The following is a 24877-nucleotide window of genomic DNA, read 5'->3' as shown; positions in this document are numbered from 1 at the left end:
TACTCACCATGGCTGGAGCAGCAATCCAACTCTTGCAGTAGCCAGCAGTTGTGATTACACTACAGCTTGCACTGAAGTGCATTGAGGGGTAAGTTTTTTTATAAAAAGGATTAACCTTGCACCAGAAGCAATGTATGCACTGTCAATGCTACCCTTGTGCTTTGTATTGCATCTGAAACCTTATCAGTCGGTGCATCCTCCACACCGGGACAGAGACTTTCCCAGATTAGAACGTGGAAAAAGACGAATCGGGAGGACATGTTCAATGAGTTAATGCGCGCCTCCGAGAGTGACAAGACAGAGCTCAGAGCATGGAGGATTACACTGTCGGAGAACCTGGACATGGACAGGGAGGACAGGAGAGCGTGCAGGGAACAAAGAGTATGCCACACAGGAAGAGATGCTGCGGATTATGAAGGAGCAATCAGACACATTGAGGCATCTGGTTGAGGTTCAAGAATGGCAGCTGGATGCTAGAGTAGCTCTGCAGCCTATACTGAACCTACTGCCATCATTGCCAAGTTCCACATACTCCTCCCCCAATCACCACTAGAGGAGGGTACAAGGACCAGAAGGCACCCATTCCCACACCTTTGATCGTTATTGCAGTACATCTGTAAGCAAGCTGTCCTTTTTTCTCCCCCCCACCCCCCGCGTTATCAGCCCTTTTGCCTCAGGTTATCTTACTTTTCTTTGCTGTCTCTATGTGTTTGTGTGCATAATAAAACTTAACATATTGAGGAGAAAAGACTCTTTATTCATTCAACACATGGCAGTTAGTGGGGGTGGAGGTTACAGGGGAGAAAATGCAATGAAGGGGACAGTTTGGTAAGGAACACCACAGATAAGCATCACATTACTGTGGCTCAGTGCTTGTTCCCTGAGCCCAGAAGCGGCACTCAACTATGTCGTCAAGGTGATGCGTGACTGTAGCCAGCAACTGTAAATTGCTCCGCTCTGTCTTCCAGCAGGGCCGCTTGCGTGGCATCACATTGTTCTGCACAGCAGCTCCTGCATTGGCTGTGTAAATACTGCACGAGGTGTTTGTAATGCTCACAACAACAGTGTACAGCTGAGCAGGGTCCATGCTTATTGTGCTATGGCTTCTGCGCAGGTAACCCAGGCTTTAGAAAAAGGCTTGGTTTGTTTGCCATTGATTTCAGGGAGGGAGGAAGGGAGGTAAGTGCATCATGGGAGGCTAATGCCATGTTTCCATAACCACCCACACAAATGTTTTGGTCCCATAAGGCATTGCAAGCCCAACCCAAAAATCCACTCTGCTACATGCACTGTGGGATAGCTACCCACAGTGCAGTGCTCCGTGTGTCAACGCAAACCCTGCTAGGGAGGATGCACTCCACCGACACAATGAGAAAGACGGACTTCCTTAAATCGGAGACTCGATGTCGACTTACATAAAATAAACTTAGTTTTGTAGTGTAGACATGACCTCAGAGAAGAAAGAATTACAGATAGGTAAGTAAGTTTTACCATTCTCCTTCACGGATACCTGGTGCTCCGTGATCCATTACAACAAGGAAGCGGCTAGCTGTAAAACCAATCTCCACAAACAGGAATGTAACTTAAAAATGAATCAAGATAATAAACACCTCTTATTTGAGGGTGTTCGGGGTTTGTTTGGTGGGTTTTGGGTTGTTTTGGTCTTTCTTCTTCTTCCTTTCCCTACCATATGAAGGGTTTTAATAAATAAAAACGAAGAGACACACCAGAACCCCATGTTCAAAAGTCATATCAGACAATCTATTTTAAAAGTGATAAATAAGAGAATTCACTAAAGACAAGGCAGATATATGGCAAAATTACCCAAAAGCACTACAAAGCTGTTCTACTCAGAAAATGACCATGTACCTGATTGAGGGAGCCCTCTCAGAAAGAGGGTGGATCTTTAATGCAGAAGTTCATAGACCTGACAAATTACTGAATTTGTCCATCTGAAAATAGTGAATATGGATGCCTTGCACCCTCTCCTAGATCACACAACTAATCCTGAGGTTGCATCTGATTTTCCTCAAATTATTAATTTTGCATAAACAGAATTTGAATGACCTGACCACATCTGAAGTATGCAACTGATTCTCCTAGTTGTGAATGGGATTGACACACAAGGAAGGAAAACATGTAGATTGGTTGAAATGAAAAACAATTTTGGAGGAAAGAGAATTCTTGTACATACAGGAGAATCACCTCATCTGGGAAAACAATGCAAATAAGAATTCCAGATGAATAAAACATTAGAAAGTGTGAGAGTACTGCAAAAAAGGCCTAGAAGTGGAAAGGATGTGCTACCAAGCTCCTAACAGAAGACTAGGGCTCTTGACTGGGTCCAAGCCAGGAGACAAAATAAGATTCTTGTCCTTTCTAAAGCATCATAAAGATCAAGTTCTCTGAATCTCTTGAAAAGACTAGATTTGTTTCTAGATGTGAGCAGGAAGTTAGTTAACTCTCCTGAATACTTATGCTCCAGAAGGTAAAAATTCTTAGGTTTCAAAGCAAGAGCCTCCGGTAACATAGGTCTGGGAGACTGAAAAACATTTTTATGGCTGACTTAGAACAACGCTTCCTCAGCTCTCGTCCCCTAACGCCCCTACTCTACTTGCACTACATTGATGACATCTTCATCATCTGGACCCATGGAAAAGAAGCCCTTGAGGAATTCCACCACGATTTCAACAATTTCCATCGCACCATCAACCTCAGCCTGGTCCAGTCCACACAAGAGATCCACTTCCTGGACACTACAGTGCGAATAAGCGATGGTCACATAAACACCATCCTATACCAGAAACCTACTGACCGCTATTCCTACCTACATGCCTCCAGCTTTCATCCAGACCACACCACACGATCCATTGTCTACGGCCAAGCTCTGCGATACAACCGCATTTGCTCCAACCCCTCAGACAGAGGAAAACACCTACAAGAGCTCTATCAAGAGTTCTTACAACTACAATACCCACCTGCTGAAGTGAAGAAACAGAATGACAGAGCCCGAAGAGTACCCAGAAGTCACCTACTACAGGATAAGCCCAACAAAGAAAGTAACAGAACGCCACTAGCCGTCACCTTCAGCCCCAGACGAAAACCTCTCCAGCGCATCATCAAGGATCTACAACCTATCCTGAAGGACCATCCCTCACTCTGACAGATCTTGGGAGACAGGCCAGTCCTCGCTTACAGACAGTCCCCCAACCTGAAGCAAATACTAGCAACCACACACCACACAACAAAAACACTAACCCAGGAAACTAGCCTTGCAACAAAGCTCATTGCCAACTCTGTCCACCATCATAGGACCCAATCACATCAGCCACACTATCAGAGCCTTGTTCACCTGCATATCTACCAATGTGATTATATGCCATCATGCGATAGCAATGCCCCTCTGCCATGTACATTGGCCAAACCGGACAGTCTCAACACAAAAGAATAAATGGACACAAATCAGACGTCAAGAACTATAACATTCAAAAACCAGTTGGAGACCACTTCAACCTCCCTGGACACTCAGTTACAAACCTAAAAGTCGCAATTCTTCAACAAAAAAACTTCAAAAACAGACTCCAATGAGAAACTGCAGAACTGGAATTAATTTGCAAACTGGACACCATTAAATCAGGCTTCAATAAAGACTGGGAGTGGATGAGTCATTACACAAACTAAAAACTATTTCCCCATGCTAATTTTCCCCCTACTGTTACTACACCTTCTTGTCAACTGTTTGAAATGGGCCATCCTGATCATTACAAATGTTTTTTTTTCTCCTGCTGATAAGAGCCCACCTTAATCAATTAGTCTCGTTAGAGTTGGTATGGCAACTCCCATTTTTTCATGTTCTCTGTGTATATATATCTTCCTACTGTATTTTCCACTGGATGCATCTGATGAAGTGGGCTTTAGCTCACGAAAGCTTATGCTCAAATAAATTTGTTAGTCTCTATGGTGCCACAAGAATGCCACATCATTCTTTTTGCTGATACAGGCTAACAAAGCTACCACTCTGAAACAAATTAGACAGACTACTTGGAGGACAAATACATGAGAAGCTCCTAGCAAAAAATACAACTTGTGAAATATTTCCTTGGGCAACTGGACTAGAACAAGAAAAGTCTGACAGTGACGGGCAAGACCATGAGGGGGCACTAAGCAGCTCCTCTGAAGATAGATGAAGCCAAGCAACTTGAGTAGTTGAAAGATTTGGTTAATTTCATATGGGTGGGTTATCAACAGGTCATCCATGAATTTCCTGTCATATAATGGTCATCAGACACACCATGGAACATGAGAGAAATCAAGGAGCTTTGCATGGAATTGGATACAAGTCTGCAATGTTGCAAAGTGCTAGTAGCAATGGTGGCAAAGAAACTGACAGCTTCCTGTAGGACAGTGAAAAATCCTGAGATACAATCTCTATCAGAAAACCCCTCCACTCTCCTTCCTATTAGGAATAATCTTGAATGAACACCTCAAAAATATCCTCGGGAAAAGGAGTAATAGTTGCCAGCAAAATGAAGTCTGCAACACTGTCCTTCATTGCCCATTTACTGATCCAAAGGAAGAATGGCCAAGACGATGTGGATTTTTTAAAAATTTGATTTGGAAAGTCTGAAAGCTTTGAAAGAAAACTGTTCTTTGTGGGGAGGGGAGAGAACTATAGCTGTGTATATGTGGGTCGGCAGCTACAAAAGGGGGCATTGGTGACCTGCACCACTTCAGTTCTTTCCAACTCTGCCTCAGAGAAATTGTTTATTACAATGTCAAGAAGAGGGGAATATGAATATCCAAAGTCCATCTGGATGAACTCTGATTACAAGTAACCTCCATTTCTTCTTTGAGTGTCCACTGCATATTCCCACTCATGGGATAAATTTGGCAAGCACTACACCAACCAGGAGAAGGGATGCAATGTTCTAATAAAACGAAGACTGAAGTACAGCTCTAGTTCTACCAAACTGCATCAGCTCTAGCAGCCAGATCTAAAATGTAATGTTTCATGAACGCATGGTACGGAGTCTCATCTCAAGTGGCAGCCTTACATATTCCTTCAACACATGCACATCTAAATCAAGCTATGGGGGTGGTCACTGGTCTGGTAGAACGCAAGCGAATACCATGCGGGAAGAGAGCGCTGCTATTTTATAAACTTTCCTGACACACCATTTGATCCATCTAGAAATGGTTAAAAAGGATATTGGCTGACCTTTATGAGTGTCTAGATATGAAAAACCATTTATTAAATTTGTAAAATTCTTGAGTTCTATTAATAAGCAAGGGTCTTTTGGCATCAAAATTACAAATTGTGGATTCCCCGTTACTGTGTGATTTGGGGGGTGGGAGGGAATGGCAGCTGTAGTTTGATTGCCTCTGAAATCTGACACAATATGGGTTAGAAATCTTGAGTCAGGTCTCTGTAAAGCATAGAGAAAGGAGGATATGTCAGAAGGGCATTTACTTCATTGAACTGCCTCGTTGCAGTTATCATAATAATACAGGCAACCTTAAAAGATAAATGAAATAATGTACACTCCCCCAAGATTTAAATGGCATTTTATCAGCTGTGCTAACATTAAACTGAGGTCCCCAACAGGTACAGGATCTTTCACTAGTGGATAAAGATTTCCAAGTCCCTTCAGGAGCCTTTTAACTGACCCATGAGTAAATACCAATTTATTATCAACTTGTGGTATGCAGATATACCCATTAAATGAACCTTCGGCAAATAATCTCACAGATCCTCAGTCTTCATATGCAGTAAATATTCTAGAATATATTGAGTAGAAGCCAGTTTTGATTGCTCTGGTTTGTTGTCCATCCATGTCATAAATCTCGACCACTTAAGCTAGTAACATTTGCTGAACATCCAATGAACAAGATCTTTCAAGGTTTGTTCAAGTCTTATTACACAGTAGCTCAGTAGTTTGAGCACTGGCCTGCTAAACCCAGGGTTGTGAGTTCAATCCTTGAAGGGGGCTATTTAGGGATCTGGGGCAAAAATTGGGGATTGGTCCTGCTTTGAGCAGGGGGTTGGACTAGATGACCTCCTGAGGTCCCTTCCAACCCTGATATTCTACTCTATGAAATACACAGGTTCTGGACAAAAGATCTTGCTTTGTTGTTGCAATAATAGATCCCGTAACAATGGCCACATCCTGTATATCCCCTCTGACAACTGAAGTAGCTCCATGTACTGCCACGCTGAAGCCATTGATCTGAAGAATCTCCCATCTGGAGTCCAGCCCTGCCAACAGTGGGCATTCTTTCCTTACCTGCCTTCCTTGGAACCACACCAGACGATGGTCTTACACATGGCTCTGCCTTTGATGAGTCTGAGCATAGTGGGTACTAAAGGGCTTTCAGTTTCATCTAATACAGTCTCTTATGAGCCGTGCACACTGCAGGCTCTGCAGATAATTCTGGTGTTGATATTAGAATCTTTGTAGGCAACTTGGTCTTAGTTGGTATTGAGCCCAGAGCCAACACATCTTTTCATTCTGTGTTCCATGATATTAGACACACCCAATCCTATAAGGCTTTGCTGATAAAGACTCTTGGAGCAAGACTGCTTGTAACCTATTTCATCCGTCCTTACAGACTCTTGAAATAAAGATTCAGCAGATGGTGCATATGGACAGAAAGTGCCTTTCTCCAATACATGCAAAGCACTTTACATGAGACACCACAGGTTCAGGATAATGACCACAACCAAGACTGGCTAAGGCCCTTCCTAGAGCAATCAGGGCAAAAATACCTGGTTACAATGGGAGTCTGAAAGGAGTGGTGGTGTTTCAGGGATGGGGTCCTGCACCTGAGATTTTTCTGCCCCTCTGATTTACCAGCCTCCAAGACAACATATTTCACCCCAGTCAGAAGAGGAAAAAACAGCCAAGGCTCTCAGGCATATTACTTCCAAAATGCCAAATCCTGCTGATGAATTTCCTGCTTAAGGTTTGCCTGACATATTGCTCCTGTTGGAGTGAGCACTTACTGTCATTCTTAAGGAAGTATGGGCTGGAAGAATGCACTATAAGGTGGGTAGAAAGCTGGCTAGATTGTCGGGCTCAACGGGTAGTGATCAATGGCTCCATGTCTAGTTGGCAGCCGGTATCAAGTGGAGTGCCCCAAGGGTCGGTCCTGGGGCCGGTTTTGTTCAATATCTTCATAAATGATCTGGAGGATGGTGTGGATTGCACTCTCAGCAAATTTGCGGATGATACTAAACTGGGAGGAGTGGTAGATACGCTGAGGGGAGGGATAGGATACAGAAGGACCTAGACAAATTGGAGGATTGGGCCAAAAGAAATCTGATGAGGTTCAATAAGGATAAGTGCAGGGTCCTGCACTTAGGACGGAAGAACCCAATGCACAGCTACAGACTAGGGACCGAATGGCTAGGCAGCAGTTCTGCGGAAAAGGACCTAGGGGTGACAGTGGACGAGAAGCTGGATATGAGTCAGCAGTGTGCCCTTGTTGCCAAGAAGGCCAATGGCATTTTGGGATGTATAAGTAAGGGCATAGCGAGCAGATCGAGGGACGTGATCGTTCCCCTCTATTCGACATTGGTGAGGCCTCATCTGGAGTACTGTGTCCAGTTTTGGGCCCCACACTTCAAGAAGGATGTGGATAAATTGGAGAGAGTCCAGCGAAGGGCAACAAAAATGATTAGGGGTCTGGAACACATGACTTATGAGGAGAGGCTGAGGGAGCTGGGATTGTTTAGTCTGCAGAAGAGAAAAATGAGGGGGGATTTGATAGCTGCTTTCAACTACCTGAAAGGGGGTTCCAAAGAGGATGGCTCTAGACTGTTTCTCAATGGTAGCAGATGACAGAACGAGGAGTAATGGTCTCAAGTTGCAGTGGGGGAGGTTTAGATTGGATATTAGGAAAAACTTTTTCACTAAGAGGGTGGTGAAACACTGGAATGCGTTACCTAGGGAGGTGGTAGAATCTCCTTCCTTAGAGGTTTTTAAGGTCAGGCTTGACAAAGCCCTGGCTGGGATGATTTAACTGGGATTTGGTCCTGCTTCGAGCAGGGGGTTGGACTAGATGACCTTCTGGGGTCCCTTCCAACCCTTATATTCTATGATTCACCTTGGTCTGAATTTCTGAGTAGCAAGAGTCTAGTGACTGAGATCTCCAAAGCCAGCTCCTGTTATGAATTTCCGCCCATCAGTTTAAGGCTTGCCTGCCACATTGCTGCACAGTGAGGGAGGCAGCGCGTTATTGCAAAGCCGGGCTGTGGCAGGAGGCCCTTTGATCTTAGCTGAGCCTACTACGCTGCCATGTTTCCTCCTCAAATACCAGTTCCCTCAAATATAGCCTCCTCGCTACTGCCCTAGTAAGGAAAAAAAGACAAAAATTAAAAAAAATCCAATGGAAAAAGCTTCTTTGCCTGGAGATTAGAAGGGTAAAAGGGAAGAAGAGGCCAAGAGAACCTCCTGCTTCTTCAACCAGAGGCAAGACATTGGGAGCTAGAGAAACTGTCAGTTTTCCAAACTGCTCACCTGCTAGAGGTACATTGTGCAACTAGATAGAAATGTTCAAAGAACAGCCTCTGTGTTTGGAATATGTGGAGGAACAACCAGTTGTAATGGATCATGGAGCACCAGATGCCCACAAGGAAGAATTTTATTTTCTATGTGCCACAGATTTTTTTATATTAACAATAGCTACTTTGCTAGCAGCTGTTGGAGAAACTAATGGTTTTGAAAGCAGGAAAGGGATGAGAAAGTGATGCTTTAACCACAAGGGAGATTGTGCCCGTCTCCTCTTTTTCTCTACCTTCTGAGCAGGGATGAAGATGTCTTGACAGTGTTTTCACTTTATGAAACTGAATAATAAAAAACAGCACAAATTGACAGTCGTTTGTACTTGATCTTGCCAGGTGGCTACAGTAAGAGTATTCTTGAAGTACTTCCCTGTTAAATGCAGACTGACTTTCTTTAAGCCATTATTATATAGCTTTCAATTAGAACTGCCAGAGAAATCTCCCATCCTTCCACATAGTGGAAAACCATAAGATAGGGGAAAGGCTCCTTCAGAGACCACTCTCAGTATGTGGAAGTGTACAGTTTACATATTTTCTTGCACATGGCCTAAATTCCATCTCCCTATAAAAGTAACAAATTAATTTAAACTCTAAACTTTATTTACTATCCCTGCCACTGAAGCAGAATTAGTGCTTTTCAAGTGTGCTCAGCACCCACAATGGGGCTGGCTTTTAAAAAGCAATCAGCTCTTGTTTAGACACCTAAATGAAGTGAACAGATTTTCAGAAGCTGCTAATACTGAGCACTTTCAAAAATCTGGCCCCAGAAATACACAGAGACAACACCACACGGAGCTCAGAGTTGACTTTTCTTGTTGAAATCAGTGGGACAAAGTCATTCCACCCCAGGTCAGTTTTTTAACAGTAATATGGCTGCCCCAGAAAGAGAGTAAGTATTAAGTTTTTAATTTTAAAAAATTCCTTTGAAGTCCCATATTCAACTATCTGACACAAGAATGTACTAGTCTAAAAATCTGAAAAAAAAAGTCACTGAAGAAGGGCTACATGCAATGAAAGAGGAAAAAGTGAACACAAGTCAGGAAACGTAAACATTAAGTTTTGTGATAACTCTGCCACACAATGTATCGTATTAGAAGCTTACAATTAAAAGGTTTCAGAGTAACAGCCGTGTTAGTCTGTATTCGCAAAAAGAAAAGGAGTACTTGTGGCACCTTAGAGACTAACCAATTTATTTGAGCATAAGCTTTCGTGAGCTACAGCTCACTTCATCGGATGCATACTGTGGAAAGTGTAGATCTTTTTATATACACACAAAGCATGAAAAAATACCTCCTCCCACCCCACTCTCCTGCTGGTAATAGCTTATGTAAAGTGATCACTCTCCTTACAATGTGTATGATAATCAAGGTGGGCCATTTCCAGCACAAATCCAGGGTTTAACAAGAACGTCTGAGGAGGGGAGGGGGGTAGGAAAAAACAAGCGGAAATAGGTTACCTTGCATAATGACTTAGCCACTCCCAGTCTCTATTCAAGCCTAAGTTAATTGTATCAAATTTGCAAATGAATTCCAATTCAACAGTTTCTCGCTGGAGTCTGGATTTGAAATTTTTTTTGTTGTAATATCACAACTTTCATGTCTGTAATCGCGTGACCAGAAAGATTGAAGTGTTCTCCGACTGGTTTATGAATATTATAATTCTTGACATCTGATTTGTGTCTATTTATTCTTTTACGTAGAGACTGTCCAGTTTGACCAATGTACATGGCAGAGGGGCATTGCTGGCACATGATGGCATATATCACATTGGTGGATGTGCAGGTGAACGAGCCTCTGATAGTGTGGCTGATGTTATTAGGCCCTGTGATGGTGTCCCCTGAATAGATATGTGGGCACAGTTGGCAACGGGCTTTGTTGCAAGGATAGGTTCCTGGGTTAGTGCTTCTGTTGTGTGGTATGAGGTTGCTGGTGAGTATTTGCTTCAGGTTGGGGGGCTGTCTGTAGGCAAGGACTGGCCTGTCTCCCAAGATCTGTCAGAGTGTTGGGTCATCCTTCAGGATAGGTTGTAGATCCTTGATAATGCGTTGGAGGGGTTTTAGTTGGGGGCTGAAGGTGATGGCTAGTGGTGTTCTGTTATTTTCTTTGTTAGGCCTGTCCTGTAGTAGGAAACTTCTGGGAACTCTTCTGGCTCTATCAATCTGTTTCTTCACTTCAGCAGGTGGGTATTGTAGTTGTAAGAATGCTTGATAGAGATCTTGTAGGTGTCTGTCTCCGTCTGAGGGGTTGGAGCAAATGCGGTTGTATCGCAGAGCTTGGCTGTAGACGATGGATCGTGTGGTGTGGTCAGGGTGAAAGCTGGAGGCATGTAGGTAGGAATCGTGGTCAGTAGGTTTCCGGTATAGGGTGGTGTTTACGTGACCATCGTTTATTCGCACTGTAGTGTCCAGGAAGTGGATCTCTTGTGTGGACTAGACCAGGCTGAGGTTGATGGTGGGATGGAAATTGTTGAAATCATGGTGGAATTCCTCAAGGGCTTCTTTTCCATGGGTCCAGATGATGAAGATGTCATCAATATAGCGCAAGTAGAGGAGGGGCGTTAGGGGATGAGAGCTGAGGAAGCATTGTTCTAAGTCAGCCATAAAAATGTTGGCATACTGTGGAGCCATGCAGGTACCCATAGCAGTGCTGCTGATCTGAAGGTATACGTTGTCCCCAAATGTAAAATAGTTATGGGTAAGGACAAAGTCACAAAGTTCAGCCACCAGGTTTGCCGTGACATTATCGGGGATAGTGTTCTTGACGGCTTGTAGTCCATCTTTGTGTGGAATGTTGGCGAAGAGGGCTTCTACATCCATAGTGGCCAGGATGGTGTTATCAGGAAGGTCACCGATGGATTGTAGTTTCCTCAGGAAGTCAGTGGTGTCTCGAAGGTAGCTGGGAGTGCTGGTAGCGTAGGGCCTGAGAAGGGAGTCTACATAGCCAGACAATCCTGCTGTCAGGGTGCCAATGCCTGAGATAATGGGGCGCCCAGGATTTCCAGGTTTATGGATCTTGGGTAGTAGATAGAATATCCCAGGTCGGGGTTCTAGGGGTGTGTCTGTGAGGATTTGATCTTGTGCTTTTTCAGGGAGTTTCTTGAGCAAATGCTGTAGTTTCTTTTGGTAACTCTCAGTGGGATCAGAGGGTAATGGCTTGTAGAAAGTGGTGTTGGAGAGCTGCCAAGCAGCCTCTTGTTCATATTCCGACCTATTCATGATGTCAACAGCACCTCCTTTGTCAGCCTTTTTGATTATGATGTCAGAATTGTTTCTGAGGCTGTGGATGGCATTGTGTTCCGCACGGCTGAGCTTTATGGGGCAAGTGATGCTGCTTTTCCACAATTTCAGCCCGTGCACGTCGGCGGAAGCACTCTATGTAGAAGTCCAGTCTGCTGTTTCGACCTTCAGGAGGAGTCCACCTAGAATCCTTCTTTGTTTTTTCCTACTCCCCCCCCCCCCCCCCCCAAGACGTTCTTGTTAAACCCTGGATTTGTGCTGGAAATGGCCTACCTTGATTATCATACACATTGTAAGGAGAGTGATCACTTTACATAAGCTATTACCAGCAGGAGAGTGGGGTGGGAGGAGGTATTGTTTCATGCTTTGTGTGTATATAAAAAGATCTTTTACACTTTCCACAGTATGCATCCGATGAAGTGAGCTGTAGCTCACGAAAGCTTATGCTCAAATAAATTGGTTACTTTCTAAGGTGCCACAAGTACTCCTTTTCTTTTTACTATTAACAGTAACCAGTCAGTTAAAACATTGTATATGTGTTCAGTGAGAGAATTTATGCTATTGAAATCTGAGATTTTGCATTTACTGTGTTCAGGTCTGAAACTATTACATCTATTTTGAATTTTCCATTTAACAATCCAAATGGCTTGATATCTACTAACTTGCATAAAACTATAAAGCGATACAGCAAAAGTGGGCAAACTAAGGCCTGCGGGCCACATCCAGCCCACGAGACCATCCTGCCTGGCCCCCGACCTCCGGGCATGGGAGGCCCCTCCCCTACTGTTCCCCCTCCCCAGCAGCCTTACCTTGCTGCGCCACCGGCACAATGCTCTGGGCAGTGTGGCTGCAGAGCCTGGCCTGACCCGGTGCTCTGTGCTGCGTGGCTGCCTGTCCTGGTGCAGCTGTGCTGCCAGCCATCGGTACTCCAGACTGCGCAGTAAGGGGGCAGGCAGCGGGGGGAGGGGGGAGGGTTGGATAGAGGGGCAGGGGAATTCGGGGGGTGGTCAGGGGCTAGGGGTGTGGATAGGGGTTGAGGCGGTCAGAGGACAGGAAACAGGGGGGTTGAATGGGGCAGGGGTCCCAGGAGGACAGTCAGGAATGAGAGGAGAGGTTGGATGGGGCGGGGGGCAGCCAGAGGCATGGGTTCTGGGGGTGGTCAGCGAGCGGGGGGGTGGATGGGACGGGGGGGGCATTCAGGAAGTAGGGGGGGTTGGATGGGGCGGGGGGGCAGTTAGGGGCGGCAGGGTCTGGGGCCGGTCAGGGAGAAGGGGTGGTTGGATGGACAAGGGGTGGCCGGGGGGCCGTCAGGGAACAGGGGGGGTTGGATGGGGCAGGAGTCCCGGGGAGGGCCGTCATGGGGTGAGAAGCGGGTGGGGGGTCGGATAGGGGGCGGGAGCGGGGCCATGCCTGGCTGTTCAGGGAGGCACAGCCTCCCCTAACCAGCCCTCCATGCAATTTCAGAAACCCGATGTGGCCCTCAGGCCAAAAAGTTTGCCTGCCCCTGCAATAGTGTAGAACTTCAGATTACAAACACCAAAATTACGAACTAACCAGTCAATCAAACATCTCATTCAGAACAGAAAATACACAATCAAGCAACACAGCAGCAGAGAACAAAAAGAAAAAAAAGAAAAAAGGAGGTACTATACAGTACTGTGTTAAATGTAAACTACTAAAAAAATACAGGGAAGTTAAATAAAAGATTTGACAAGATAAGGAAACTGTTTCTGTGTTTAATTTAAATTAAGATGGCTAAAAGCAGCGTTTTCCTTCTGTGTAGTAAAGTTTCAAAGCTGTATTAAATCAATTACAGAATAATAGAATATCAGGGTTGGAAGCGACCTCAGGAGATCATCTAGTCCAACCCCCTGCTCAAAGCAGGACCAATCCCCAACTAAATCATCCCAGCCAGAGCTTTGTCAAGCCTGACCTTAAAAACTTTTAAGGAAGGAGATTCCACCACCCTCCTAGTGAAAAAGTTTTTCCTAATATCCAACCTAAACCTCCCCCACTGCAACTTGAGACCATTACTCCTCGTTCTGTCATCTGCTACCACTGAGAACAGTCTAAATCCATCCTCTTTGGAACCCCCTTTCAGGTAGTTGAAAGCAGCTATCAAATCCCCCCTCATTCTTCTCTTCTGCAGACTAAACAATCCCAGTTCCCTCAGCCTCTCCCCATAAGTCATGTGCTCCAGCCCCCTAATCATTTTTGTTGCCCTCCGCTGGACATTTTCCAATTTTTCCACATCTTTCTTGTAGTGTGGGGCCCAAAACTGGACACAGTACTCCAGATGAGGCCTCACCAATGTCGAATAAAGGGGAACGATCACCTCCCTCGATCTGCTGGCAATGCCCCTACTTATATAGCCCAAAATGCCATTGGCCTTCTTGGCAACAAGGGCACACTGTTGACTCATATCCAGCTTCTCGTCCACTGTAACCCCTAGGTCCTTTTCCGCAGAACTGCTGCCTAGCCATTCGGTCCCTAGTCTGTAGCGTGCATGGGGTTCTTCTGTCCTAAGTGCAAGACTCTGCACTTGTCCTTGTTGAACCTCATCAGATTTCTTTTGGCCCAATCCTCCAATTTGTCTAGGTGACTCTGGACCCTATCCCTACCCTCCAGCGTATCTACCTCTCCTCCCAGTTTAGTGTCATCTGCAAACTTGCTGAGGGTGCAATCCACACCATCCTCCAGATCATTTACGAAGATATTGAACAAAACCGGCCCCAGGACCGACCCTTGGGGCACTCCACTTGATACCGGCTGCCAATTAGACATGGAGCCATTGATCACTACCCATTGAGCCCGACAATCTAGCCAACTTTCTCTCCACCTTATAGTCCATTCATCCAGCCCATACTTCTTTAACTTGCTGGCAAGAATACTGTGGGAGACCGTGTCAAAAGCTTTGCTAAAGTCAAGGAACAACATGTCCACTCCTCATCACGTTCTCATCCACAGAGCCAGTTATCTCATCATAGAAGGTAATTAGATTAGTCAGGCATGACTTGCCCTTGGTGAATCCATGCTGACTGTTCCTGATCACTTTCCTCTCCTCTAAGTGCTTCAGAATTGATTCCTTGAGGACATGCTCCGATTGCCATGAGTTTTAAAAGATAATAGCCAGTGGCTCTGCAATCACATCTGCCAACTCCTTTAGCGCTCTCAGATGCAGCGCATCTGGCCCCATGGACTTGTGCTCGTCCAACTTTTCTAAATAGTCCCGAACCACTTCTTTCTCCACAGAGGGCTGGTCACCTCCTCTCCATGCTGTGCTACCCAGCGTATTGTTCAGTTTTCAACATTTCAGAGTTACGAACAACCTCCATTCCCAAGGTGTTTGTAACTGAGGTTCTACTGTACTTTATGAAATGTCTGTGTTTACATATAAAGAATACGGAAAAAATCAGCTGCACAATATAGATTGAAATTTTCAAAAAGGCCGAAAGAAGCAAATATCAATGGGAACTGGGCGTTTCACTCCCTTCAGCCCCTTTGAAAATGCTACTCGTAGTTACTAAATTGCTTCTACTGTTTTTCTTATTGCAATGTAATAGCAATACCCGGAAACAGGGAAAAGTGCATGGCCCCTCAGTTTATTTTTAAATCCCATAATTCTAGTACGTAACATCTGCTTTGCCTCTAGAAAATCACCTTTGTTAGCCATTGCACTGACATTTTCTTCTGAATATTATTTTAAAAAGGAATGCAGTTTTCAATTAAACTGCCACAGTTTCAAAGGGAAAAATCAGAAGGGAAGATTATTAAATAGCTTGTTTATGCAGTTTTTGTAAAAGTAGATAAAATTTAACTATAGTTCCTGGAATTCCATTTCTTACCAGTTTGTGCAATAACTCAATTAAATTTAAAAAAAAATTCTCATTTTAACTCGAAACAGTGTTATTGTTATTGTGTCAGCTGATTTTAAGTGGTTTTTGCTGCCTTTTCCCTGACTCCTACATTTCCCATTTTTCCATCAGGCATACTGGTCTGCGTTACCAGCCAAATCATATATACACAACATTGTGTGTGACCTACTAGAAAGTTGCTATAGCAACGATTTCTTTCTGCAGTACATATTATGCATTTTAAGTGCCATCGTACAGTGTAGCATGTCTTGTCAATTAATAAGCAACGTTCAGAATAGCACAATATCAAAGTGAGACACTGAAGAAAACAAAATATGAAAAGCATTATGTCCACCATATACACAAAATGAGATGTACGTTGATATACATTCTATATTTAGACTCCTGATTGATAAAAACAATTGCTGGTTTCTTTAATACCAGGCTGTAAAACTTACACGTCTACTGAAACACACACACAAAATTCATAAAGTATGAAAAATACTCTGGATGATCTTTAATAGGGAATGACAGAAATTTATAACCAACAGGCCTGACCAGTGTGTGAAATCCTCCGTATGATCAGCCAAGAATTTGGTGAATATCGGAGGGTACAATAATTTAGGCTTCTACTGTTTGTTTTGTGCAAAATACCTCCACAACAAGGGAGAGAATTTTTTAAAATAGGAAAATATGGTTGACCCAGTCTCACTAGACTTCAGAGAATCACTGGGTGAAACCTATGGCTTGTGTTAAGCTGGAGGTCAGTCTATAGGATTATAATGGTGCCTCTTCTGACATTAATAGCTACCAATCTATAAAATCAGTGTCCCTTTAAATTAGGGAGAAAGAGATATTAAGCTTAGAGTCTAATATTAGTAGAAGGATATCTACAACCATGACAAATAGTAAATTAGTAATTCTAGCAAGGGAACATCATCATCAGGGAAACGTAAAAATATTAAATTGTGCAAATTTAAAGGCTTGAGAGTCTAAGACATTACTCCGTGATGCTAGTAAATTAAATTGTAGTTCCATGAAACGTATGAATCAAGGACCAAGCATTTCCTTACTATCCCCTTAACTGCGACACATGAGCTCTTACCCATGAAACAGCAGTTGGTACTTGCAGCTGAAGATGAGGAGATCCTCTTACTTCCTACACTTCATTAATGCAAACTCTAAGCCAGTGCGCTTATGAGAACTTTGGAAGTCCCTTGCCACTGAATAGTACAAAATAAACAGGGCCCTAGTTTCTGAATTGCCTAGAAAAGTGTCCCTCTTGCAGACTGCGAGTGGTTCAACCACCTCTTTTTTATGATTAAATATACATCACAAAAGGTAACAAAGTAACTTGCTGAGATATGAAAGATGTTCAATTTCAGGAGAAAGGACACACCATTTATGAGCGCTATATCTTTCTGAACAGCAAAGTATTGGTGTTCATTGAAATCCTTCTGAAAGATACTATGTCTATCAGAAAGGCAAATCTAAGGGGTATGAGAAATTGCCTCGGCCCACATGCATCTTCAATAAGTAGGTAAATTAGCTGTGCTCTGCGACTGAGTGTAGTGCACTGGTTAAGTATATGCAACCATACCTCCCTGTAGTGACTGGTTCACATTGAGGGTAACAGCCTACATCTCACAGGCAATTCTTTTAGCTCAAGTGGTAGAGACTTAAGCTTTCAGGGCTTGATTCTATAAGGAACTAAAAACTCTTGCCCTAAACCAGCAAACAACATAAATAAGCACAGCCCCAATGATTTCAATGGCATTGCTCTCATATTTAAAGTTAAGCACATAATTAAGAACTTTGCTGGATCAGAGCCTTATCATTCAGCACTCTAGTAAGACTGATCTTAAACCCAGCTTCATCTCAGCTGATTACCAATGCAGAGTCATTGCACACACACATCTCCTAAGGATGCAGAAATAAACCTAATATTTGAAAAAGTATGCATGTGGTCATGTAATAGGTTACTGTAATACATAAACACAAGGTTGCAAAGGAAAAAAAAGATGCATAAAGGCCTGTGTATGGAAGGTGGGGATCGGTTTGCTTGTGTTTTTCAGAGATTTCCCTTCCTTGCTTTTCACATAAAAAAATTCAAGCTCATCTGGGCTTGAAGATGCACTGGAAGCTAGTAAAATGGTGAAATCACAAGATCAAAGAGAGTGAAAGGTGGGCAATTGAGACAGGGGATTTTTAGTCAGATGGTTTAAAGCTTAGTTTTTGTTAACGGCCGTTTAACATCAGCAGCTAATTAACTTCAGTTAAAGGAAGCTTTCAATAACGACTCAATACACACACATCCCTTCAATTAAGTATTAGAGCTTACAATAAATCCTCATCTGAAATCCTCCAACAAAAACAGGGAAAAACAGACTTAAATTTATTATTTTTAAGGGTAAAAAAAAAGAGCAAATTTTGCTTTAAATTAAGCTTCATGCATCATCAGAAAGAAGAGGCACATTCCCTAATTTTTTAAAAACTTCTTTTGCTATTTCTGAATGTGAGGGCACAGAAAAACCCTTATAAAAATGTTTAAAGTAATATTTAATACAACTGCAGGGCACACCATCAACAATCTCAACAGATACTCTAAATCTGACTGATTGTTGGACAGGAACCATTGAGATAGTGGAATGTAATTTTTGCTGTCTTCCCTGGAGCAGTGTAGTTTTTAGTTGTCTTGTCCATACTCCCAGCTTCCTTGTAGGTTAAAGATGTTCTTTAGTTTACTATGAATCCATAACATCTGTACTGTTATCTTGATATACTCTTCAGCCTCGTTTCTAGAATTTGCCCAGTTGAGATCATCCAAGAAAGTATGCATGCATGGTTCTCCGCTACAAACATTGTGGCAAACACTCTCAGGATTGTTGCTACCAAAATGGCAGTTTTTACAAGTATTTTTCTTCCAGCCCCCCCCAAATCCAGAATCTTCAAAGGCAAGATCAGATTGCTATGAGGATAGGTTTTGTTTAGATCAATAGAAGTCTGAAATTTCCCAGAATAACAGCTGCTAAGATGCTTCTTCAAGTTCTGGATGGAATGATAGAGCATACATATTTGTTGAAGAATTGTAGCTCCAACACCAGTTTTACATTCTAAACCTTTCTGGAAACCATAAGGATGATTTAACCATGCTGAAAAAAATATTTTTGTTTAGGGGAGTTCTGAACCACCTCTGTAAGGGTATGTCTACATTATCCGCCAGATTGGGGGGCAGCGATCGATCCAGAGGGGGTCGAATTATCCTGTCTAGTCTAGATGCGATAAATTGATCTCCGAGTGCTCTCCCGTCGACTCCTGTACTCCACTGCTGCAAGAGGCGCAAGCAGAGTTGACGGGGGAGTGGCAGCAGTTGACTCACCGTAGTGAAGACACCACGGTGAGTAGATCTAAGTACGTCGACTTCAGCTACATTATTCACATTATTAAATTTGTTAGTCTCTAAGGTGCCACAAGTACTCCTTTTCTTATAGCTGAAGTTGTGTAACTTAGATTGATCCCCCCCAGTGTAGACCAGGGCTAAGAGACTGATTTGCTCCTGCATTAAACAAATCTTAGGGTTTTTAGACATTGCTGATTGTACTAACAGAGACAGGGAGTTTCAGAGGGAGTAGCTGCAGATTGTGCTTGGAGGCAGCAGTGAGTGGTGCATTTGGTCCATCTGTGGGTTGTCTGCCTGTTTTGTTTTCTATGTACAAGCTTTGTAGCTGGGCCATGGGCCTCTTAGTAAGCAAAGTGGCTAGCCCTTGGAGCTTTGATCAGCCCAGCTGTTTGACATCTCAGAGTGATTAAATGCTCCCTGGTGGTGAGGGATGGGGCTGAGCTGAGCTAAACAGGGAAGACGCGGTATAAAAAAAAATCACTCTGATAGGCAAACTTGAGAACAATGAAAAGAGGCACCTAACAGTGGAGTGTCAGAGGGACTTGAGAGGGAGTAAGAGAGGCTTTCCTTCCAAGTTTAGCACTGCACCTGTGATATCAAGATGGCCAGTGATGGAACAGTGGTGATGACCTGTAACGGATGTGCCATGTTCTCTTTTCTGCCTGAAGACAGAAAGGATTTCATGTGCATGAAGTGCAAGTTGGTGATGTGCTGGAAGAAAAGATTCTTGGATTGCAGGAGCAAGTAGAGATGCTACTGAGAATAAGAGAAGCAGATTACTTCCTAGATAGCCAGGTTTGAGAAACATCAGTACCCTAGGTTCAAGACAGAATGGAGCTGAAGACAAAAGAATCAGAGAGAGGGGAAATCAGAGAGGAGGGCTGGCAGTTTGTAACCACTAGAGGCAAGAGGTCACAGTTGCATTTTACACAGCTGAAGACAGCTGAAGATGGGCAGGCTGTGGCCACCACAGAGAAAAAGACGAGGAGTATTTTCCAAATAGCTAGAAGTTTTGAATCAATACCAGATCCTTAATGTGGAAACAGTGTAAGATACCCCTCGAGACTCAGTAGGTCCAAAAAGAAAGGACAGATGCGTGGGGGACACATGTTGAGGGCAGTTCGGCCCAACTTGTAATAAAATCAAGTTTGCCTGCAAAGAGATCATCAATTATCCAAGGAAAACTGAAGCTCCTTGCTAGAGATTCAATACTCAGAAGAATCAAAAAAAGCATTCTGCAAGTCACAGGTGGACAACAGGACGGTGTGCTGCCTGCACAGAGCCAAAACACAAGATGTCACTCCAAGACTGGATAGGCTTCTGAAGTCAACTGGAAAGGTTCCATTGGTGATGGTTCATATTAGCACTAATGACACTGCCTAACAGAATATCACACAGTTAACAGATTACTTAAGGACACTCGGAAGCGTCCTAAGAAAAAAAATTGTCGAGCCCCCTTCTCTGAGGTTTTTCCTGTCCCATGAGGAAAGGCGTGACCCAGAGCGATCTTGGTCACTTGGTAAACTAGCGCAAGCAAATAATGTGTGTGTTTTAATACAAGTAGTAAATGTCAACGTTTACATTTAGGAACAAAGAATGTAGGCCATACTTGCAGGATGGGGGATTCTATCCTGAAGAAGATATGGCGGGCTGTGGTGGATAATCAGAAGAACATGAGCTCCCAATGTGATGCTGTGGCCAGAAGAGCTACGGCTACCGTGGAATGCATAATTAGGGGAAGGTAGAGTAGGAATAGAGAAGTTATTTTACCTCTGTATTAGACACTAATGCAACCACTGCTGGAATACTGTGTCCAGTTGTGATGTCCACAATTGAAGAAGGATGTTGATAAATTGGAGATGGTTCATAGAAGAGCCACAAGACTGATTAAAAGATTAGAAAACATGCCTTATAATGGTAAGACTCAAAGAGGTCAATCTATTTACCTTAAAGTGAAGGTGTGACTTGATTATAGTCTATCTACCTGGGGAACAAATATTTAATAATGGGTTCCTCCAACGTAGCAGAAAAAGGTCTAACATGATCCAATGCCTGGAAGTTGAAGCTAGACAAATTCAGACTGGAAGCAAGGCATAAATACCCTCACTGTAAAAAACTGAACTACTAGAACAATTTAGCAACAGTCATGGTGGATTCTTCATCACTTGTAATTTTTAAATCAAGATAGGACTTTTTCCTAAAAGAGCTGTTCTAGTATAAAACAGAATTATTTCAGGCAAGTTCTATGGTCTGTGTTATACAGGTCAGAATAGATTGGTCAGAACAGTGGTCCCTTCTGGATTTAGAATCCATAAGTAGTCTCTACAGGCTTTAAGGGAGCAATAGGTTTTGCAGATAAATTCTCTATTGTCAAAAAATTTCAGAAACAAAAACCCAACTTGGTCCCCTAATAGCCTCCCTGGCAGGTTCTAGCAGCAGCCAAGGCCCCAGTGACTACCTTGGAATGGGGCTGGCCTTAGACTTCTTTGCTACTGGATGAGAAAGTGTTCCAAGGCAGTACAAAGGGCACAAAAAGGCTAGCTACAATCAGGCTCCAAGAACAGAACCAAGATCGTTGCTCTCTGCAGAGAAGCTGCCATTATCTCCGGTCAGTCGCTGACAGTAGTGTAATCCCTGCAAAGCCAGAACAGAGGGTGGGGAAAGTGAGAGCAGTTCCTGGATGGAGAACTGGGTACCAAAATCTTTCCTTGTCCAAACTGGTGAAGCTCCTTGATTCGACAGGTTACCAAAGACACTTACTGAGCCATTAATGTTGAATTTCAAAAAAATCTTGGAGCAGCAAGGAAGTTCCAAAAGACTGGAAGAAAGCTAGTATTGCTGCAACTTTTAAAAAGAGTAAACAAGATGACCTAGGTAATTATAAGCCTGTCAGAGCTTGACCTGGATCCCAGGCAAGATAATACAGCGGTTGAGCAACCCAGTTTCTATACTATTCGAGCCCCTACATCAGCAGAAAACTATTTTACTAAAGTAATCCAAACATTTCATCTGACATGATCCTTAGAATCATAGAATATTAGGGTTGGAAGAGACCTCAGAAGGTCATCTAGTCCAATCCCCTGCTCAAAGAAGGATCAACACCAACTAAACCATCCCAGCCAAGGCTTTGTCAAGCCGGGCTTTAAAAACCTCTAAGGATGGAGATTCCACCACCTCCCTAGGTAACCCATTTCAGTGCTTCACCACCCTCCCACTGAAATACTGTTTCCTAATATCCAACCTAGACCTCCCCCACTGCAACTTGAGACCATTGCTTCTTGTTCTGTCATCTGCCACCACTGAGAACAGCCTAGCTCCATCCTCTTTGGAACCCCCATTCAGGTAATTGAAGGCTGCTATCAAATCTCCCCTCACTCGTCTCTTCTGCAGACTAAATAATCCCACTTCCCTCAGCCTCTCCTCGTAAGTCATGTGCCCCAGCCCCCTAATCATTTTCGTTGCCCTCTGCTGGACTCTCTCCAATTTGTCTACATCCCTTCTGTAGTGGGGGGACCAAAACTGGACACAATACTCCAGGTGTGGCCTCACCAGTGCCGAATAGAGGGGAATAATCACCTCCCTCGATCAGCTGGCAATGCTCCTACTAATACAGCCCAACATGCCGTTGACCTTCTTGGCAACAAGGGCACACTGCTGACTCATATCCAGCTTCTAGTCCACTGTAATCCTCAGGTCCTTTTCTGCATAACTGCTGCTTAGCCAGTCAGTCCCCAGCCTGCAGCGGTGTATGGGATTCTTCCATTCTAAGCACAGAACTCTGCACTTGTCCTTGTTGAACCTCATCAGATTTCTTTTGGCACAATCCTCCAATTTGTCTAGGTGACTCTGGACCCTATCCCTACCCTCCAGCTTATCTACCTCTCCCCACAGCTTAGTGTCATCTGCGAACTTGCTGAGGGTGCAAATCATCCCATTATCCAGATCATTAATAAAATGTTGAACAAAACCGGCCCCAGGACCGATCCCTGGGGCACTCCGCTTCATCCTGGCTGCCAACTAGACATCGAGCCGTCAATCACTACCCATTGAGTCAGACAATCTAGCCAGCTTTCTATCCACCTTATAGTCCATTCATCCAATCCATACTTTTTTAACTTGCTGGCAAGAATACTGTGGGAGACCATATCAAAAGCTTTGCTGAAGTCAAGATATATCACATCCACAGATAGGAGATAGTTTACAAGTAATTTCTACACTCATTTAACAGCATTAATATGGAAACATCTTACTACAAACACCAAAGGCGATATGATGAGGCAATTTAAGAATAGCTTATATTCCTCCATTAACTGAAACAAACAGCAGCAAGAGAACATGCCAAGAAAAATTAACCCCAATTCTAACTATTGATCATACTATTCACATCGCACATTACATATGGGATGGGGATAGTGTAGTTTATCGCATTTAATGGGGAATTATTCATTTAAAACCAATGAACAGAGAGTGTAAGGAATATCCAAGCGCACAGATTTTCCCCCGGCTGTATTTAGAAACAAAGCCCTACTAGGTTATTTTATCCACCCATCCACCTGCCAATAAAGGATTGTGCTGAATATTCAAATGATTTGTCCAGTCTAATTTTAAGTGATTCAAGTGGCAGGAGATTACTCCAGTCTAACTGACCTCTCTGTTATTAAGTATACCTTTGGTCAATTTTAATCAACTTATATCTATAGACATGCCATTGTTAAACCCTAAACAATTACTCCTCCTTGGAGTATTTCATTCCCTTTAAATACTGACCATACGTATGGTTATATCCCTGTTAGTTATTGCATCGTACATATTTTAGGTTTTTTAAACCTTTAGTAGCTCTAAATATATTCCTCCAGGTGCTAAAATATTTTTCCCCAGTTCAGCAGCATTTTTTGGATACCGAGACCTAGAACTCTAAATAGTACCCTAGATGTGATATGACATGGGTCAGACACAGAACAACTGTCACTTTTTTGATCAGTGAAGAAATTTCTCTGTATTATACTACACAAAGTGCTATTGGCTGTTTTTGTCATTAATATTGAACGACCAGATCATGTCTAATTTGCTTTGCACAAAAGTTTGTTAAGATATTTCTTGTTCAGTAACGTACCATTCCCTTCTGAGCATTAGACCAGGAGAAAAGAGTCAGAGGATCTTCTCAAACTATGCTGAAATATCCTATTTTTGACACTCCAGCCTCCTTCCCTCACACCCAGCTCACTTTTCTCATCTACTTGTCACGTCTTCCCATCGCTACCATTATTATGATTACAGTGGAGCCTTGTAGCTATACCTTAGTTAGGGTTGTGTTCTAAAATGAGTTTAAAATCTTTTTCTCTCCTAAATATAGAAGTCCTTTTAGAATGAATTTCACACACGGTTAGTTTTTACACATTTTCTCTTGCTGAATTAAATACTGAATATCTGAAATTGGGCTTTTTATTAACTTTGCCCTTGGCAGTCCAACCTTTCACTGTTAACAGTGAAACTATTTACTACATAATTAGGTAGAGAGATGTAACCCTCTACTTTACATCTGATGTAATATTTACGTGTAATTCCATTTTGGGTTATTTTTAAGAATTATTCATAATAGTTGAAACTATGTATGACAAATTTTTGTCAAATATACTCTTCTCTGTTTTATAGATAAAAAACAGACTCCATCAATATAGTTACATTTTTCAGTCAGATTCTATGCTACTAGGCAGAAGATTTTATATATGGGGGTCTGGCACACAGCACTGATGTGAAGTGTACACTTCTCCATCCCCGACAGATTTGCCCCTCTTATTTAATCATCTACCTTTAAGCATGAAAAA

At 43.1% G+C, this 24877-nt stretch overlaps 1 protein-coding gene across 4 annotated transcripts in view; it reads right to left on the bottom strand.

Annotated features, from left to right (window-relative positions):
- The window catches only part of STAG1 (STAG1 cohesin complex component), a 378319-nt gene that overhangs the window by 312834 nt on the left and 40608 nt on the right, over positions 1-24877 (bottom strand). The window lies entirely within an intron of this gene.

The sequence above is a fragment of the Caretta caretta genome, chromosome 9, assembly GCF_965140235.1.
Source record: "Caretta caretta isolate rCarCar2 chromosome 9, rCarCar1.hap1, whole genome shotgun sequence".
NCBI classification, from domain to species: domain Eukaryota; kingdom Metazoa; phylum Chordata; order Testudines; family Cheloniidae; genus Caretta; species Caretta caretta.
Note: the sequence above shows the minus strand (reverse complement) of the source record. Positions and strands in the feature narration are given on the sequence as shown.